This window comes from Mya arenaria, chromosome 12 (assembly GCF_026914265.1).
Source record: "Mya arenaria isolate MELC-2E11 chromosome 12, ASM2691426v1".
NCBI lineage: Eukaryota > Metazoa > Mollusca > Bivalvia > Myida > Myidae > Mya > Mya arenaria.
Window position 1 is genome coordinate 67,113,598 of NC_069133.1, and position 21,054 is coordinate 67,134,651.

General features: G+C 33.2%; 1 protein-coding gene across 1 annotated transcript in view; it reads left to right on the plus strand.

Annotated features, from left to right (window-relative positions):
* LOC128210902 (uncoordinated protein 58-like) overlaps nucleotides 1–21,054 on the plus strand; it is a 54,505-nt gene that overhangs the window by 22,858 nt on the left and 10,593 nt on the right. The gene's annotated exons all lie outside the window — the stretch shown is intronic.

Below are 21,054 nucleotides of genomic sequence, written 5' to 3' on the forward strand. Positions count from 1 at the left end.
GGAGTGATCAAATTAAGTTTGTCACTAAGTCAACATAGTTTAATGTACCTACTGACAACATAAGATGGTGTTCTCTAACTTATTCGATTAACTGAAAGACACAAATTGAGCCCACCAGGAAATGAAAATTAGTAAGTTATTCTTTTTAAAAGTATTTAATATTTTCGAGCATCTAGGACCACAAGGCTTCAGAAAAGGATAAATAATTCGCAAATCTGACGCAGTTGTATATAAGATCACTGTTTTAGATTGCAAACAACGTTACAAGTGAAAACACCGATGTAATACTCGAAATCAGGTAACATCTTGCAATCTTATTTTCTTGAATAATCTACAGTATTAAATTTATGAGCAATAATATCATGACATGTATATATCCCAACTTTATTTCTCCCTAGCAGATGTTATACGGTGGAAATCACCAACTGGTGATTACTCCAACTTCTGTGATCACCAACTTCTGTGATCTCCAATTGGTGGCTTTTATCAATAGAAATTGACTGTGAAATTCACCAATTGAAATTTTCCCCAATTGAAGAGCCGTTTTTACAAAACCATAATTTTTGATTATTTATTAGATTTTAATTATGTTTATGAATCTAGTACTACAGACATGCATAGAAATGTAATTTTCTGTTCCAAATTGTAATATTTGATTTGTTTTAAATTGCTGATTTTTTCCCCCGTTTCGGCTCATATGGAAAATTCTCCAATTGGAGTTTGCCAAAACCCCGCGGGGGACCTAAAATCCAATTGGTGGCCAACGGGAGAAATCAATTTTGGAATTAAAATTTTCATATTTCTTAAAACTTTTTTTTTAATTTTACTTAAAATATTTCTTATTTAATGGGCAAACTTTATATGTGTCGCTTTTGAAGTTGATATCTAAGATAATAAAAAAACTAAGTTTGCAAGTAAACCGGATTTGCAAACTTATACCGGATGCTGTTTATTTATCTCGTCTCAAGTGTCGGTCTTTCTTTTGAAAATATTACAATTCGAGTTGGGTTAAGGTATGTGTATAGTTTGTTTATTTTACACGTGAGCTAACGGAATAATTAACTGCAATATACTTAATATGAACTTTCATTTGTGACATAACTTCTGTCATACGAAGCAATAAACACATTGAATGTAGTCAATATTTCTGTTATATTGATTTCATAAATTGCCAAAAAAAAAAATAAGTCGGCAAAAATGATATTCTTTTTCTTAAACTTAACAACAGGTTGAGGTTGAATAATGTATCTGTTCCAAGTGCTGTAATTCTTCTATATTTTGAGAAGTTGTTATGAGGCATGAATCGATAATACATATTTTAAAATCGAACTGCAGCAACAGCTAGCAGTATTAAAACAAAAAATTCATGACACTCCTCGATCATATTTTTAATTATTTAAACCTTTTTGCTTGATATATTTTCATTTTCACATTATCCTGACAGCGTATTTCCTGTTCTTGAACATACTTTCGGTGTTTAAATTTTAAATATTAAATTATTATTACTGAACAAACACTTGTTTTACTCAATTTATGAAACCGTGTATTTTCCCCTTTCTAGGTGAGATGGCCCTAATGAAGGTTAAAGATCCATCAATAAAACGAAGTATAGAGGAAAACATGAAACTGTATTGACCTTATGAACATAATACTAGGCAGTGTACATCCGGTTAGCACCAAAACTAGAACTGATTGAAACTCAAGAGGAAGGATCGCAATTTGCAACTTTTTCATATTTTGGCATTTTTCGGAAAGCTGATTATAAAGTAATTTAAATATGCCTTCTTCAGTGCTATACAACATTCGAGAAAATAAATGAGTACAACTATTGAAGAAATCAGAGTGTCAATACAGATAACTATATAAACAAATGTCGAGTAGTAGTTGATCAGACCATGCACATTAACGCTGCAATGGATGATCTATGTGCGATAAAAACTTGTGTAGGTTTATTTTGCTTCCCTTGTGATTTATATGCTTTACAAGCGTATAAGTTTGCGTATTTAGGTACGGAACGTCACCTTATTGTATAGCATTATTGCAAGAAGCCACTATAAAACATAACTGATTATTACTCTGAATGTTCATCACCTATGCAATTATGCTCATTGACACACACATGTTTTAATTTTGCTAAACTTACGTATCTTCAATTGATATTTTAGTAAACATGGGAATGTCGTTTATCTTGAAAAATGATTTTTTGAATTAATGTCCTGTCTAATAGTTATTTAGTTATTATAATTAGGTTCCGTTTAAAAACAAAATGATTGGACGGGTATTTACTACTTTATCCATTTTTTTTTCTATTGTAAAACAAACATATTTTTATTGGTTTATACAGCTGTTTACGTTCATTTGGTGGGTCGGACTACCCTTTTAGCTGTTGTTTCTTTTGTCGTCAATTACGAACAAATATTGTTGTGTTTTAAGTTTCCATCACAAGACAAAAGTCAATTTATCACAAGTCATGTGACAACGTTGACCCCATTGAAATAATTGGGTAAATACAAGAGTGCCCACTAACTGTATGATATTAAAACAAAACTGATTTCCCAAAACATTGTACAAAATAATTAAAAGGAGGGAGAATGCGAAGCCATGTACGTTAGCTATTCATTTTATAGCCAACAGCACGTGTATAAAGGTGAATAATATTTTATTATCTCGTCAAAACATAAAGAACGTCTATTGAACGCAGCAGCCTGTTTCGCGGCACTGGGCATATTTAAAGATTAGGCGTGCTGAATCGTTGTTTCTATCAATGATTTAACTACGATCTACATTCTACACTATGAATGTGTAATCAATGAATATACATGTGTGTGTGTTGTGCGTTTAAAGATTTGAACTAACAGACTAATTTTTCGGTAAGGTTGCAGCAAATGTATGTTGGTCGATGTAACAGGGGTTTTTACCATTCTAGAAGCAGGCTTGCATGAAACGAATAAAGATATTTTACGCCTAAAACTAATTAAAATCATATATGTTAATTACCTGTATGCAAGAAACCATCATTAAACACTATTCTTGGGCGCGAAGCTTTAGATCTTAGACGATAGTCTCCTAGATGGGATGTCTGAATTACAGGCAAACATTTGCATTTTGTAATAGGGCTGGCTTTGAGTTATAATCATGGCACCAGCTTTTACTGAATACTTAACTTGTTTTATTGGTTCACGCCACTTTAATTTTTTTCTATATATATATATATATATATATATATATATATATATATATATAGAGAGAGAGAGAGAGAGAGAGAGAGAGAGAGAGAGAGAGAGAGAGAGAGAGAGAGAGAGAGAGAGAGAGATATGTGTGTTTTAAGCTTAAGGTACTCTCGCATGGATTTCATACTGGTAGCACTTCTTTTATTATATTTAAATGGGATAGTTAATTAATTTATGTAGATATTTAGCGCAGAAGTACTGACGACATATTGTAATTTTGACAGATACGTTTTACGTACAATAATTAAATATTTTTGCAAAACAAGAAGCATGATTAGCATCCCACAATTTCTGACGAACCTTTGAATTTCCAGTGATGACTTACACGTATTTTATCAAATTATATCTGACTTTATTAACATATACAACTTGAGAATGTAATACACTATATACATTGCCATCTCCGCTAATTGAGTTTAATTCTCAGACAAAGATTTCGAAAACATGACAAAATACAACAACTCATCGATTGCATCTTGTGCTATGTTTATGTATCTATGAACAGCAGCTGATTGTTGCGTAAATATTTCCTCTAGATTTGACGCAATGTATCTTTCTCATTGGGCTGCGTATGTTACATTTTGACTTTGATAAATGTATTATGTATGATGACAAATTCCGTTTAAAAACTACAATATCTAAAATATAGTCATTTAACTTTGTTGTTCAATAATAATCTGTATTTTTTGTGGTATGTATGTCTAATTTGTTATACAATGAAACGTCGTCTTATCGACAGGTTCACGAAAATTACGGACATACCTGCATGCGTGTGTGTGCGTGTGTGCGTGCGTGCGTGCGTGCGTGCAAGCGGGCGTCCGTGCGATATTTGAAAATGGCATGCATTGTATACTGGTGACCATAAACCGAATAAGATAAAAACAATTAATATCATTGGACGTTTTGCCAATGTATGATCTGGTTGTTACAGATGAATTTGACTATGACTTTTTTCTGGTAATATCTTGAACTATTATTTTATTAAGAAAATGCCAAACGCTTTCTGTGGTTTGCTTTGTGAGTGCAGGCGGAATAGTCAGTCTGCAGAATGCTGTTTTTTCGTCATGCAATGAAGGCAATGAAGGAATAAATATTGAAGAGAAGCCAAGTATTGTCTTGTGCACATTCGAAATTTCCGTGGTGCGAAATTTACAGACTATTCGTTTGCGCATTCTAGAAACTTTAGGTAAGATCATCCAGTTCAACGTTTGTTACTATGAAAATGATGTTCAAGTTCTTAATTTAGTTCTAAGAAACCATCTTTTATAATTTACATAAATATCTAAGTGTGTAGGTTGATGAAATTGTCCTAATACCAAAATTACAAAATATAGTACAAAATTATTAAAGTTAAACACCACTAGTTGCTCGAAATTTCCAAAACTCGTTTTGAGACATTCAAGTCATTTCGCTTTATTGCTTTAAACTAGTGTATTGTGACAACGTTATCCCACAACCGATCACGGGCAGCAACATTCAAGCCTATACATTATTGATATAGTAGGTAGTTTTCTGGATTATGGGAGTATCCTTGTGTTCATTTTCATTATGCAAAACAACATAGAAGTACCTTAGCGACATGAATAATGAAGTATTTATTACATTACCTTTAGATAGATAAGTCACCAAAACTTTTGGATCATAACGCCTATATTGGCAGTATGCTACATGAACCAATGCAAAAGCGAATGACAATATGTAGGCAGTGGAAGGCTTTAATTCTTAGGTATGTTTAATTGCATCTTCTTTGTGACCCCTGATTACACGCATATCGGTATGTAGAAATGTTAAGTCAATAAATCGACGGAAAGTGTCCATATCCATATACGAGTCAATTTAATCAATCTCAGAGAATGTTTGTAGCATATCCATTTTTACAATAAATTCAAACAGATGTAAGTTTTACTAGTCTCAGTATCAAATGTTGGTATGTTAATAGTCATGTTGATATAATTCACTTGATTATTAAGTGAATTTCCCGTAAGACTCTTTCGAATCCAAATATTCATTTCAAGCAACATGCGTATTATAAAAAAATATAATACAAAAAACTCATCGATTCCATCTGGTGATATGTTTGTGTTTGCACAAACAGTAGCTGAAGGTCGAGTAAATGTATCATCAATAAATGATGTTTTTGTGTGTGTGTTTTGTTCTCAATTGGTTATGTATGTTCGTGTCGATTTTTGCATTTGCTTCTTGACGTCGATAAAGAGCGCGAAGGTATGTTAGCAAACATACTATATATATAATTCAACATTACATGCATTCCTTATTACTAATGATCTTTAAAACCTCGTACTTTTAAACATAACAAAAACTATTTCAAGGGTATATAGAGTGGTCTCACTGGGTCCGTATAATATTTATATGAAAAACTACAGAAACAAGATAAATTTCCTAAAGTTTAAATATCAATCCCGTTAAATGGCAAAGGGTAAACGCCAAAGACATAGAACACGCAGTCCTAGTTCACACTACCACCCGGGAAAAAAGACATCATGTTCATTAGTGCATTAAAAACAGTAGCAAATCCCTTTTAATCAATTTTACATTAAAATGTTCAAACCCTTACATAATTTTATGAAATGAAGCACTTAAATATTAATGCAATCATTTTGAACGTATTATTTCTTACTTTTCCCCCTAACATTATCATCTTATTTAGTATAATACATTTTACATCGCGACCAGACTTGACACGAATAAACTGCAGGAGATAGTTTAATTGATATTTCGTGACATAAATCTTCTTTACCTGCAGTTCGACTTAAACATGCATGTCCTGTATGTGCAAATAAACGATATACTTAAAAGTTATGGAATTATCGCCTTGGTACTATAACCGGTTTTACGTCCACCCTCAACGTTACTCCAACATGTTTCATGTAAACTGAAAACATGAATGTATGCGCCTTATCACATATATCTTTTGGGAGCGTTTTTGTCATTTAATGTTGATTAGTAATAACATTCTTTGACAAAATTCTTTACGAGAAGACCCTGTTTTATGTTCCACGTGTTTGTAAATGCACTCACTTTAGTTACCCAATGGAATTAGTTTGGTTTGCTATCGATGTGAAAAGGGCTGATATTTCGAAAACTGATACAAAAATATTCACTCAAAACAGTAACAAACAAGTTTAATTAAAAATCTTAATTTTGAACAACAACAATTTCGATGTGAACAACAAGTAACTGAAAAAGGTTTGCAGATACGTACAATGCTATGGAAACAGAATGCATTTAGTGTGTGCAAATTCCGTAGCGAGGAATTTACAGAACACTTGTTGGCGTACTAGAAAGATAAGGTCGAACCATCCAGTTCAACATCCTTCCCCTGATAATGATGTTCCAAGTTTTTATTTCAGGTTCTACGAAACAACATGTTTTCAAGTTACCCAAGTCGCAAATTAGGTAGTTTGATTAAATGTCCAAAGACCACTGTGTTTGGGAGAGGGTCCTCACTGTTGTTGTGTATAACCTGTGATCTAAACTCCTTGTTTATTTGATTTGAGAATATTTGGTTCAAATATTGATTTGAAATTTGTTTTATATTCTCATCGTTGTTTGAACTTACCACAGTTTGTTTTGAAACCTATAATTCATTTCGCGTTATTTGGCTAACCTAATGTATTGAGACAATGTTATCTGAAAGCCGATCATGTTTTAATGTATGTCCCTGTATGTACCCTTCATCACACGCATATAAGTTACGCATGTAGATATATAAAGTCAACAAATCAACGGAAAATGTTGTATTTGTACAAAATGTGTGCTTTCGGTCCATAGTGGGTGTGTGTTAACGAGCAAAAAAACGGGTGTTATTGGTAGATAACGTTCATTATTCAGGGAATTCACGCGCTTTCAAGGCCACAATCCTAACAATAGACATGAGTTTGCAAATTCCATTCCAAACTGACTGATGTTATTTCAGACGATTTGCTTCGGAACACACGACTCATATAGACATGATTCAATTACGTCGTGTGCAAGGAACACTTCATTTTTTTTCTTTCTGACAAAGAAGTTGAACATATGGTACTAGACAATCAGAGATTGAATTCAATTGAAGCGTGTTTACCAGACCATTTGCACTAAATTGTCCGGTTTAAACTAGTTGCTAAAACATATATGTGATAAAAGTAGAAACCTATCGGTGATCGATGACCGGATAGTCATTGTGTGCAAATAATCCAACTAATCCAGTATATTATCGAAAAGGAACACTTCCAATGAACGCAGAAATAAATGGCGTCCAAGCAAAATTGAAACTGCCGTGCCATCTGATCAGGCTGTAAAGCACTTAACGGGCCTTTGCAGATGGTAACGACATTTTTAATTAACCTTATATTAAAACATTATTGAATGAAGTCACTATAATCAATCACTGTGATAATATGAGTGTTTATAATGGATCCATGTTGCATTATAAATACAAACCGAAATTAGTTTTGCAAGTCTCGGCATCTTCAATTGGTTTGATAATAAACATCATGATGACAGAATTATGAAAACGTGTTTTGAATATATCTGTCACAATAGGCACGGTGTCATTATGGTGTTTAAGCAAAGTTAGAATATAACATTCGCATTTAAAAGTGAATTATATGAAAACATATTGGCACACACCGGATAAGTTGACGTTTAACAGGAAGGATGTTAAAAGCGTTGATTGTTCATACAAAAAAAGAAGAAATTCTACATTTGGTACTTTTATAATTATTTTCACTACGTATTTGAACTTTCCTAAAGACATAAAATAATATCCGTATATGGATACAAAAACATAGCAGAAACTGTCTACTTAATATCATTGGTGATCCGATCCTCCTCTCGTGTTAAGTGGTGACTTAAAATCAAATGCATTCCAATATGCATACAGCTGCGCTGTGTTTTATTAAAAAAAAATGTTATCAATTCTTAAATATGTGTCTGGACGTCATTGTATATTTCTTGAATATTTTAGTCGTATCAGTCTTATGTTAAGCCATACCAACGGTTGCTTCTGGTTATAAGAAACACCAAAATGCTTTTTACAACGAAATGTAGATTGAAAGTCGAGATTAACTCAATGAATTTATTTCGTTTCTTTTCTTTCCAAATATATGTGTGAAGAGGAAGATGTGTTTATGTTCTGTTCGGCTTATATACGCTAGTTGACTGTTCATATTGACTTTAACGTCCTTTGTGACATTTATGCTTACCTGCATATGATTTGAACTAATATTGTGATAATACCAGAAAACCCGTGTAATAGCGATGACGTTTGTAAGTAACATGTACGTATAAAGGCGGTTTATTCCATAATGTTTAGGAGTATTCTTCTTACGATACAATAAAAAATCAGCACTATTCATTTGTTCTAAGTGATGCAAACATAATTCGTAGAATTAAAGGTAGTTTCTAACAGCACTCTTATGACGAAGGCAGACAAAAACGAACACTTCTAGCAGATGTAATGAAAGTATAATATCTAGTATTCAGTTTGAATACATTTACTTCTAAAACAGGATAGTAGTAATTGTATGAGTATTTGGAGACCTCTTGCAAGCTTATGAACTGCTTGTGACGGATTAAGTGAACATTCACATTGACGTTTCATCTCTTTGTGTAGAAATGCTAGGTGTTTTTTTCTGCGCATGATAATATTCAGTATGGTGTGTGTATTCTGTTCACTGTTTGAAATTGCTTATCTTTATCAAATGAAAAGATCGTTTCACCAGACAAAAAAGATGTATAAGGGCAGTGTTGTAATTCATGGATATACACCCCTGATTTTGCTTCAGTCATCCAAAAGCTCTGAGTTTAAAACCTAGCCAAGTTTTATCCCCGTTTAAGCCTCACTGGATCAATTTGAACAACATAATCTGTCTATATCCTCTGTACGATCTCTCGTATATCTTCATTTGAGTAAGCTGAATCATTGCGAAATACATCACATGCAGTAGCTATTCAAGATATACCAAACGAAATAAAAATATGGACGCCATTATCGCACAGCTTCCCGTGAAGCTTTTGGAATTCCATGCACTCATTTGAAAGGCTTGTTGCATGTTCAATACTTTTTCCATTTCCATGGTCACCCCGTGGTGAAATTCTAATTGCAGGTATATTGTTAGAATGTACGTATGTTTAACACATGGATCAACATACAGACTAAAGGATGCAACATACAATACATGTACATAAAATATAGTTCATTGATAAAATGTATATTCTTTGTAGAGTGTTGTATTGAACGTATGATTAAAATATGCACAAACCTGCAAATTAATAAACTGTAGTTTATATGATATATCTATCTATAATGGCCGATAGCTTATGTCATATGAGGCAACATCGCATTGAGTTGAATCGATACGTTTTGATACTCATAAATTGAACAGCATCAGGTGTATGTGACGAAGAATATCGATAAGTCAAACCCCTAAACTGATTTTTCAACCATTAGCAATATACGTTGGTCGATGTTCATTTGATTTTTTATAATATCAAGAACAGTATGATTTTACAATTACTATTTTACAAACAGGGCTAGGTCCATGACAATAAGTATTCAGGACCCCGCGATATCCTTAATAAATGCAAAAGCAATATACTGTACCCATTTTCATCGAAATGTCCCATCAATTGCCACGTGCCCGTGATCTTAATTAAACTCTATGCAAATAGACGCTATGGTTGTTTCTACCATCATAGTAGCTGAATAGAGATTATGACATAAACAGCCATGTATTATTAATATAGGCGTTTCATCCCTTCCCAATAATATTGATTAAGAGGCACGAACTATTTTGAATACTCATTATACATTTTAAGTATTTGGTACGTATGCAACAGCAAGGCTTACAATCATGTATCGGAAAAGCAATTTTGAATTTGTTGTCTGTTTGTTGTGTGTGTTCCCATGTTGTGTGCCTCTCACCACGGTCAGGAAGGAAAACGTAGACTTGGTCACATAGCCATAAAGACCTTTAATAATAATAGGCAGTGTACGCACGCATTTTTCGGAATGCAGACTTTGTTAAATGTTTTTTGTTACACAGAATTCGGGAAGGCCATGGGATATTTGGTACGCATATAAAAGGAATAACATTGTTAGCACCAGAGCTAAACAGATTTATTTGTGAATATCGAGGATATGTATTTGGAGTATTTCGTTCAAAATAACCTTGCAATGGTTGATGAATATGTTTCGTATGTATCTTCAAATGATATATTAGTAAACATGAAGGTGTTGTTCGCCGTCAAAGAAGAATGTCCGAGTTTCCTGATAATGTATGATCCAAGTACTCAAATCTAGCAGAGTCGTATGGAAACATGCCTTCGATGGTCACGTCATTTGTTCCATACTGAATCATTATGTATCTTTTGCATGAATTATGTTGATTATGTTGATTTAGTTATTGCTTCGTTATATCGCCATTGCATATGTACATGGCTTGCCAGGTGGGTCAATGACCGTAATTTGAACATATTTAATCGAGGGAAAAAATATCAGAACGAAATATAAACAGAACAGAACAGAACACAAGTTTATTTCCACACATAACATCACACATATGTACATCAATGAAGTGGACTATGATATTCCGTGATCATTTCCATTATTTAACACTTGCTTGGCGGTGTATATATGTTTTTTAACTAGTTGAGATATTTTACAGTAACCAAAATAGTAGCAAATGTTAATCAAAAGAAGAATTATTACGAACAAATCCTTATTACAACTATATAACGGCTGGTGTTAAAACATATAATAATCATGTATCATGTAAAGTAATGAAATTCTTTTTCTGAGCAAATGCTTTATACACGAAAATAGAAAGATTCTTTAACAACTCAGTATGATCTGTATTCAGCAATTCTATGGTTTTAAACATATTTGGATAAGTACGATAATATCTAGGAATATATTTAGATCTTATATTTGTATACAGGAATGCATTCAACCAGGAAATGAAATTCGTCTTCTAAGACATTACAATGTGGGCAAAGTCTTTGTTCCAAAATTGTATTATTCCACCTACCAACTTTTATATTTAACCGATGCGACGATAAACTTAATTGGCTTAAAGCAGTTCTGAATTTCTGTACATTAACACACATAAGATAGGGCTTTAATTCAAAATCAGAAATGTTTCTATAAAATAAAGCTATTGAGGAGTCTGCTGTTTAAATGTTGAACATAAACGTCTCGTATTCTTTGCTTTAAAAATGACACAAAATTTGAAACATCACCAACTCCTTGTGCAAGCCAAACGTGATGAAACCCCATATTACTCAATAGTGTTTTAACATGTACTGCCAAGTGTGTTTTATTTGGAAATTTTACAACATCATTAATCATTACATTATAGATAATTCGGCATACTTAAAACTTTAAGCCAGTTTTTAATAATATTCATAATGCATTGCGACAGTAGATCTAATCTGCCAGTCCCTGCATAAACAAAGTCATTTTGTGTTGTTGTTTTAACCGAAAGTACATATTTTATGAATTGGGTGTGTATCCTTTCAATTGGCAATCGTTTTAAAAATCCCCAAAGTTCTGAACGATAAATATATCATAAATATCTATGTATCTAATGAAAATTAGTGTTTTTTTAGTCGTTGTATGAGAAAAATAGTTCTGGGGATTTCATCTTCTAACAACTGTCTATCCGTCATTCGGTGAACGAATTATTACTCTGTAGAAACTCAGTGCTTTTGTCTTGTTCATGCTATTGTTATTTAGGATTGAGATACTCAGGCATTAAACTGCACGAGCTTTTCAGGTTCGCAAGGACTTACCTACCTTAAAATTCAACTCACTTGTGGCCAGATATAAGTCACGGTAATACTGAAGTACATATTAAGCAACAGCTTTGCTGAATGGATACCAATTATTATGTTAATAAATTCCAAAGCTAATAAGTTGAGAAATGTAAATTAAACAGATGAAATACCATAAATAGAGGCGCTTTATTTCTAAGTTATCGGTTATATAATTACTTGCAACCTTGATATGGTACTTGTATATCCATGTATACCATCATAAAATTTTCAAATAAATATTAATTTGGTTGGATTGTCCCAGGAAATTGAAAAAAAGTTACCCAAGTTTTTTTCAACACAATACCACTGTAATGCCCACGACTACAGCTAGTATTGAATATTTCAGAAGAACTGGTAGTGCCTATTTTAAAAGACAATTTGGCATTGGGGGGGGGGGGGGCAAATACGCATTATACACGAATGATTACGAGCTATTTCTATTTGTCTATTATACATTCGGGTCAAAGTAAAAAACTTTATCATTATTATTATTATTATTATTATTATTATTATTATTATTATTATTATTATTATTATATGATCTTATAAAATATCCATATGTTCTTGAAACAGACACTTTTCCGTTGTTTATGTGAAGATGTGAAGGGTTTATCAAATTGTGATCATTTCATTCATGCTATGAATCCATCCACTCTTAAACTAATTGATTTTACGGCAATTCTGCAGCGAGGATAATGCATGGCTCGATAATTTCTGATAGATATTGAAGCCTAAAGTACGGAATAAGATATGTTATTGCAAAATGATCATCAAGTTACCATAATTACACTAATATGTGTGTCCACCACCGATTTGTATTGTTTCACAAAGACAAACCAATGGCAGTTGTGCTAGTCGTGCCTTCCCGTAATTACTATGCTAGTTAACAGTATGATCGTACACAACTTCTGCTCTGATTGTATATTATCCATGCAAGAACTCATATCATCTATTAGTCTTGTGAAAACAAGTTTACTACCTGCTCATCAAAGTGCTTTAATAAATTATTCCAGACTCAACTGATGTAGAAACCATCTGCGTGAAATGACTTGCTTCTTTCATGCTAATTGATGGTGCAGGGATGCTACATGACTGATAAGAAAACTCATTTGCTGCACGAATTGATTTGTGTGGTAGTTGAGGATGTTGAATGTTTAGTGTGGTAGGTTAGAGTCGGTAAGATATTTAACTGTTTTTGTTATGTTAGGTGCGTGTATTATATGTTTTCAATGTTATGTTCTTCAATTTTTTTCATATTCGCTCTATCCTTCCAATTTTATTAAATATGCCTAACAGTTGTAAAAACGAAAAGTTACTACTGTAATGTAATGAATTTAGCACGCACAATACTTTTTTTGGTACGAAACAACTGCTTAGAAATGCGGAGTATGTTGTGGTTTCGATGAGCCTTCTTCCTATAACGGTGTAATAACATGTTATTAGAAGCCACTTGTTTTACGTACTTGTATACATCAACATAATTGTTTATGTCTTCTCATGAATATTATGGATATTTAATCAGCTGATGCTTAGTGGTTCCTAAACAAGCAGTCCTAGAGGGTGGTAGTTTTTAATTTCAGGCATAAGAGATACATGCATCAAAATGATATGACTGGCTTTGATTTTTGTGTTCCACTCAACAGAAAATAAAACGTTTTAATTTTTATTCAATTATATTTAGATTTTATAAGTGGGGTTTTATTGAAATTTAATTTGACTTTTACCAAGTCAGTGATTACATTGTATGTCAGTAATAACATACTAAATAGCTGTATTGTTTGCTATCAACATCATGGTTTTAAGTAATTCATCGACGAACGATTTCTCTTACCCCGTTTGTACTCCTCTGACAAAACCAGAATACCAAATGAAATTTTGAAATGAGACAGACCTCTTACATTTGGCAATACAAATGCCATCACTGCATTAACTGATTTAAATGAAGTATGACTTAATGCCAGAAAGTTCAATTCAAGGTCAATGCACCACTGTGAAATCATAACACCAGACATTTATGTTAACGACATAATACACATCGTGCATTGTACTCTCCGATAATATGACGGCAACGCATATCAACACTGAGATAATTGCTTTAAATGCATTGATTTCATAATGACAGTGCAAACTGGACTAAATCAGGGCACTTATTAATGCTATAAACAAACCTGTATCAAACCGACATTTTTACGACACGATAAAATATAAACTATAATATTAAAAAACAAACATGTATAAACACATTTTTCTGTAAATCAGTAATTACATTCTATTCTCTATTTAACAGACCGCGTACATCTCACAATCCAAGATGTTTATCTTTTATACACAATTTTTTTTTTTTTTAAGTCCTTTCAGTAACACGATATTCCTTGATTTAACGGACTTGCAAAAATCACCGAGAGTCTATCGTTGCATCTTCAAATAGTTGAAACAAACACATATATTCTTTTACTGTTATTCTTTGCGTCATTACTTGTTGATTTGGTAATACATTGGAACTTCTAAAAACCTACCGTTACGTCATATCTTGATGAAACCTTCACCTGCTGCTTGACAAGAAAGATAAAAACTGCGACGCATAAAACATGAGTGAGGCAACATTCTAACGGTGAATTGCGAATCAGATATCGTTGGTAAATTGTTTCGTTGTAAATTTCGAAATTAAGTTAACACTGGATAAATCGCTATTCCAGTTGGCGCAACCAGCTTATTAACAAACGTTCATTGGTTGGAGCCCAACACCAAGCGGATTAGCTTCCTGAACAGGTTAACTAGTACAGTATGAAATCATAACTGTAATTGTATGGCATGTAACAATACTAAGTCGCCCAAAGCAGAGACACTGGTCAATGAATTACACTTACCTATTACAATATAAAGAGATGGGGGGGGGGGGGGTACCGAGATTATTATCTACTCTATTTCATAAATTCGTGGTCGTGTTTAACTTTCTGAAAAGTATTTTTTTTTTGTTATTCTGAATTTGTAAATCAACGAATATCTAAAAAAAATAGCTACAACAAAATGCCATACACATGTTAATAATGCTCTGGTTAATAGTAAATGCTTGTAAGTTTCTTCTGTTCTGTAATAATTCGAAACCTGGTTTTGCATATCTAATAAGTACACAAGATTGTTAATATTGAGAATATGAAAATTAAAACATGTAGGACAACGTTGTCTTTCGTCTATTCTACACTAAAGTCCCATAACGGAACGATAATCTGCAGTAGACAGAGCTTAACCATACACTATCGTGGTGTATATTACATCGCTAACGTAAACGCACGTTAGTTATTGACCGTAGTCGCAGACAATAAAGTTCAAAACACTAACATAACCCACAACCTTGGGCTTGAAAATAATAAGGTATCATACAATGGGTAGTACATGCAGAAAATATTACATATTTTTGTGAAAATAGAGCAAGATATCCTGCACTGTCATTTTGTTGATGTAGAATTGCTTTAGTTTTAAACATACTGAAATGAAGTAGTTCGATAGTCATTGTATGATATATATTCAGTATGGGGGATTTCGCCATCTCACAACTGTCTTATCCCCAGTCTATGTATAAATTAGGAAAACTAAAGGTAGTGGTGCATTATAATGTTATGTTTGTACCAATATACATATACCTCAGGTTGTTATTGCTTTAAATAAATCAGCTTGCAATTTAAAACCTAACTAAGTTTATTTTTTCGAGCTCATTGTGTCGATCGAAATCCTGCCCGTCGTAAATTTTCCGCTTTCAAAAGTGATATTTATGTCTACAAAGAAATACAAACAGATAGTTTAAGGATATGATATTCGTTTAAAATTATCAAAATTCAATTAATATCAGAAACATTTATCTCACTTTATGCGGTGAAACACTTCCCAGTTTGATGCACTCATTTTGAAATAGAATTAATGATTTATTTCCAATACATCCTTCACTTTTATTGAGCAAACTGAAATACCAGGTTGATTAATACAGCATCTGCTTAACATCTGAACCATCCTAGCCATTTATAATCTGAAGAGGACACTTATTAGTCATTGTCGGACCCCCGGTACACACGTATAACGGAATGAACGGTATGAAGAACGTGGTTGCCGGCGATATTTATTGTGAAGCTGTTCCAATTAAAGGTTAAACTAAATACAGCCTAAATTATTTTACCTACAAAATGAACGTTTCCCTGAAGATTTATTGATTTTGAGGTATGTTTTATTGCCAATGCAAAGAAATGATTGTTGTATAGTTAGTATTTGGCATGCGTTGTGAGTATATCGGTTTCAAGATGAACCTTCAACAGATACCACACAATGCATATTAAAAACTAATAAACAGTGGAATACTGTTTTACCTCCGTGAATAATTTCAGAATTCTGGTCTTATGTCTCCCTATATAGTCTCAACTATATGCACTTCATCAAGTATACTTTGAATGTTATAACTGTTCAAGTTAAATGTTCCTGTAATGATGACATTTTTTGGCACCAACTTTACGAGACACTCCTGTTTCATAGCACCCATGTAAATGCATGATTGTTTAGTATAAACATGAGTTGAAATTTGGTAAGGCAGTCTAGTTAACCTTTAAAGTAAAAATATTATTATTAATGAATTCAACATTCATTAATTCAACTTTTTTTCCACACAGATGGTCATGAAAACATTCACATTGTTCAGCACCGTACCACTTAAACGTTACTAAGCTAAGCTTATTCAATGTTTAAAATAACTTATAAAAGTATAATGTCATGTTTAAAATAGTCATATTTTGTATCATTCTCAAAATCAACAAAATAATATAATCAATTTAAATTATTGAATAATAACAGCCAATATGACAAAACCGATCATAGGATTTGTTTCTCAAAGACAGAGGTGGCTCATGCAGTAGAAATCACTGAGAAAATAACAGTGTAAGTTTTATTAAAAATTACAGAGAGAATTTTGGATTTACAGTGGGAGAGCCAATGAAAATTACAGCGAGAACTTGGGATGGGATTTGCTGTCTGAATAACAACAGGAATAACATGAGGAATGGCTTTATTTTGTGAAAGTTATAAATGCTTTACCTTTATCATTTATCTTGTCTTCATGTGTATAATAATTGGTTATATAGCTTGAAGGTTTTACATGCTTTAACTTTATCATTCATTTTATCTTCATGTGTATATTAATGCCTTTCATACCATAAACGACAAAGTCACAACATTTCACCTTCGTTGCATTATGATTGGAATCCCATAACCTACTATGTGAACACAGGGAAAATTCGTGCTACCTCACAACGGGAATACACCGTTAGAATTATATAAGGATCCATCAATCTACTAGAAAGATCCAATAACATGTCGCAATTTCAACCTGTTATTGATGTTAATTAATGATTCGGTATACGGACAAATTGGCGGATCGTCAATATTTTGCAGACGATATTGCTCAGAATAATTAAAAAAATGATACGGTCCAGATATTTGAAAACGATATGTACTCGATTGAACGACATAAAACACATGAGCTATTCTTAAATGAAATACCGCCAATCAATTATTTTAAAGGTTTTATTTCATATTTCAGTATGAACGTATTTGAGAATATTCAATTTTCTATATAAATCACATCATTAACACAAAAAAATACTGTAAATAATTAATCGGTCGGTGAGCACATAAAATAAATTGAATTGTAGAGTTGTAAATTAGTGGTAGTAGTAGTAGAACTATCAGTAGTAGTAGTAGTAGTAGTAGAAGTAGTAGTAGTAGTAGTAGTGGTAGTAGTAGTAGTAGTAGTAGTTGTAGTTGTAGAAGTAGTACTTGTGTCCGTATCGTCAGTAAATCCGAGACGTATTTTCCGTCAACCTTAACCTTATAGTCCGACGATCTTGGTCGTATCGCCTGAATTGTATCGCCGATGGGCAAACATACTTAATTGTTCAGTCAAACATGGTATAAGCGATGATATTCTGATAATTCCGAAATAGTATCCTGATTTGGTACTCTTCCAACACACACAAAATAAATAAATAACAGAAAGAGACTAACCGATAAATATAATTAGATATAATTACAGCAAAAGAGTAAGAATTAAGGCTGCGTGGTCATTTAGTCTCATCCCTTTGTGGTAATTAGGCATCAATGGTAATTAAGCAAACAAAATGAACAGTCAATTTTCTGGAGCAGATCTTGCATGTGTCAAAAAGCAGCAGCATCGTAATAGTAAAACAAATACGCTTGTAATATGTCAGGTGAAATTTTATTACGTGATTTTATGTGATGTCAATTAAACAAGTGACGTCATTCGCGCCACCGCTGATTAAACATCTAAATTAATAAAACACATCAAGCATAATATTCAGCTTTGACGTTGGTTTAATCCCGAAGAAAATTGCAAATTTTGGAAGAAGATATATACATTTAATAATCAAGACTTTGGGTTCGGACTTCATCTTATAAGTAAGTAAAGTAAGTAAATGACCATGTAGTGACCAGATAGTTTAATATGCCGATGAACCGCAATACGAAAACATTGTATGACGTCAATTAGTTTATATTTATATGCATTTACAGAGAGTTATGTTGAATGTTCCATTCATTCCGACAAAATATTGCTGTGCGCATTTCCTGACAATGTTTGTAAAAAAGGCATTTTCCTCGCCAAGAATGTTCTTGAAATAGTTTTAGTTTATGAACAAATGGCAGTGTTCAACGGAACATGTGTTTCTGTTTTTGTTATAAATATTTAATTTATTTGACTTTCTACTGATGTAAAAATATCATTTAATATGCGAATGCTCTAACCTCGGGGCCGACAGAAACATACAAAGACGTTTGCTCCCATTCCTCGATCTTATTCCAAATAAGCCCCAATATACCCAATCCCATGCACAAGCGGTGCATGTTCCTAGCTTGATGGGACAATGTCGTTCATACGAAGATGGAACACCGAAACGATAATGCAACAGTTGTGAACAAAATACATCATAGGACGTTGATGCCAAATGGTTTCTTCGCCACTGGGCTAGTTCCTGTAAAAAGCGTCAAAAGTATGGAGCATCAATAAATCAGTGAAAAGTGACATGCCTTTGCAACTAACAACGGTTACCCACTGTGTTCATCACCTACAGCGGCTAATTCGTGGTCAAGTGCTAAGACACTAAGCTGTATACCTGAAGTCTGATAACGTAGGATTTACGTACACGTATCTAGTAGAATCTTGTTAAATCATGGACACTACCGGGTCGCTAATTTCATGCTAATTGAAGATAAATGTATACTACATGGCGCAATATTTACATTGACATTTCATTCCTAAACGATGGTTGTTCAATTTCACATTATTTCTGTATAAAATAGTCGAATATCAATTTTGCAATTCGTTTGCATCCCTAGAACAAATACATTCCAGGCTATCGACTGGGCTAGCTCCTGTTGATAAATGTGTACAAATAGTATGGAGCGTCAAAACTCAGTAAAAAGAGAAATGCCTTTGCAACTTACTGGGGCTACTCCTGGTGCCCATCACCGATAGCGGCGAACCAGAGGTCTATTGGTAAAACACTTAACTGTTTTTCTGGTGTCGGATAATGTATTATCAAAGTGCTCGTATCAAGTAGAATCTTTTTAACATATGGATAACATATGGATACTACCGGGTCACTACTTTCATGCTTATTGATGATACATGGATGATATATGGCTCAAAACTAGTTGTATGCACTTATTGTTCAGTAATATTGTCATTGTCTTTTAGGGCGCATAATGTTCAGTTGTTGTATGATAAGTGTGTTTAACGGTATTTACAAATGTATTAAGGGTTAGGCTTTTTTGTTTGAGTTCTAAATGTTTGATGAATGTATTAGATTTCACAGAAGGCCTTTCAATATGAGTAAAAATAGAATGGCTGTGAAAAAGTAATTAATTCTACAGAAGAGATTTAAAAGTAGTAGGTTTTGTTTCACGTCGTTTAAGAATATTACCCTAAAGTGAATAATGAACACTTCAACACATTCGAACACATTCAGATGACATTCAAGTGTTTGAATGAAGCAGATTAAAATCATGGTTCGAGATACCTGCCATATGAGCACTGTATATGCGTTGCTTGATGTATATGAAAACTTTCAATTACTCCATTATTAACTTCAACCCAGATTAAACAGACCTAAATGGCTTCCTACATTCAGTTCGAAATAAGTAGAGTATGGGGATGGCGGGTCATTGCATTGAAGAATTTCCCGGATAACTAACCGCATATAATCTTTATATTATCTGTAGTAGTATAAACACATTATGAACTCTCACATACAGAACATGGTTCAAGCTTCCTTCAATAACCCAATGGGTGCCAGCAAAACTAATATACAAAATGATTCTATAAAATATGATACCATCTCGGCGATAATATCATCAATTAATAATGCATATCCTGTTATGAGCAAACTACAACGATCGCGCTAAGGGAAAAAATGAATTTGGCGACAGTTTATCTAGAATAAGAGCTTGATTAGTGACTTAGCCGGACACAAGTGTGTTTTGTCCGGATACCCTGTCCCCTCACAAACACGACAAGACCACATTGTGGCATCACATCTTGCCAACGGGAGATATAAATGCTGTTATAATTTGTTTCAAAATTTATCATTACATAAACAGTTTAAACTCAATTAACAACCTAACGAAAAACATATTTTCATGATGTAAAAGAATCCCATTCATTTTGCAAATACGTTTACATACACGTTTATAAACCTTCACTACGTTTAATGAAGCAATAATGATTCAGCCGTAAATGAAAAAGCTCGTTTCAATCTTGGATTGTTTTCCACAAATGAGAAATGTACGAGGCTTCATTGACAAGTCTATCTGATCTGTTTTTCTTAATTTGCTTCGCGAAGAACTATTGACATGCATATTACTGTTCGGTGCTAAGATATTTATTTCTTCGGGACTTCCCAGGGAAGCGCAGTGACTGGGAGAATACCGCTGAGTATGATATCACCGTTCA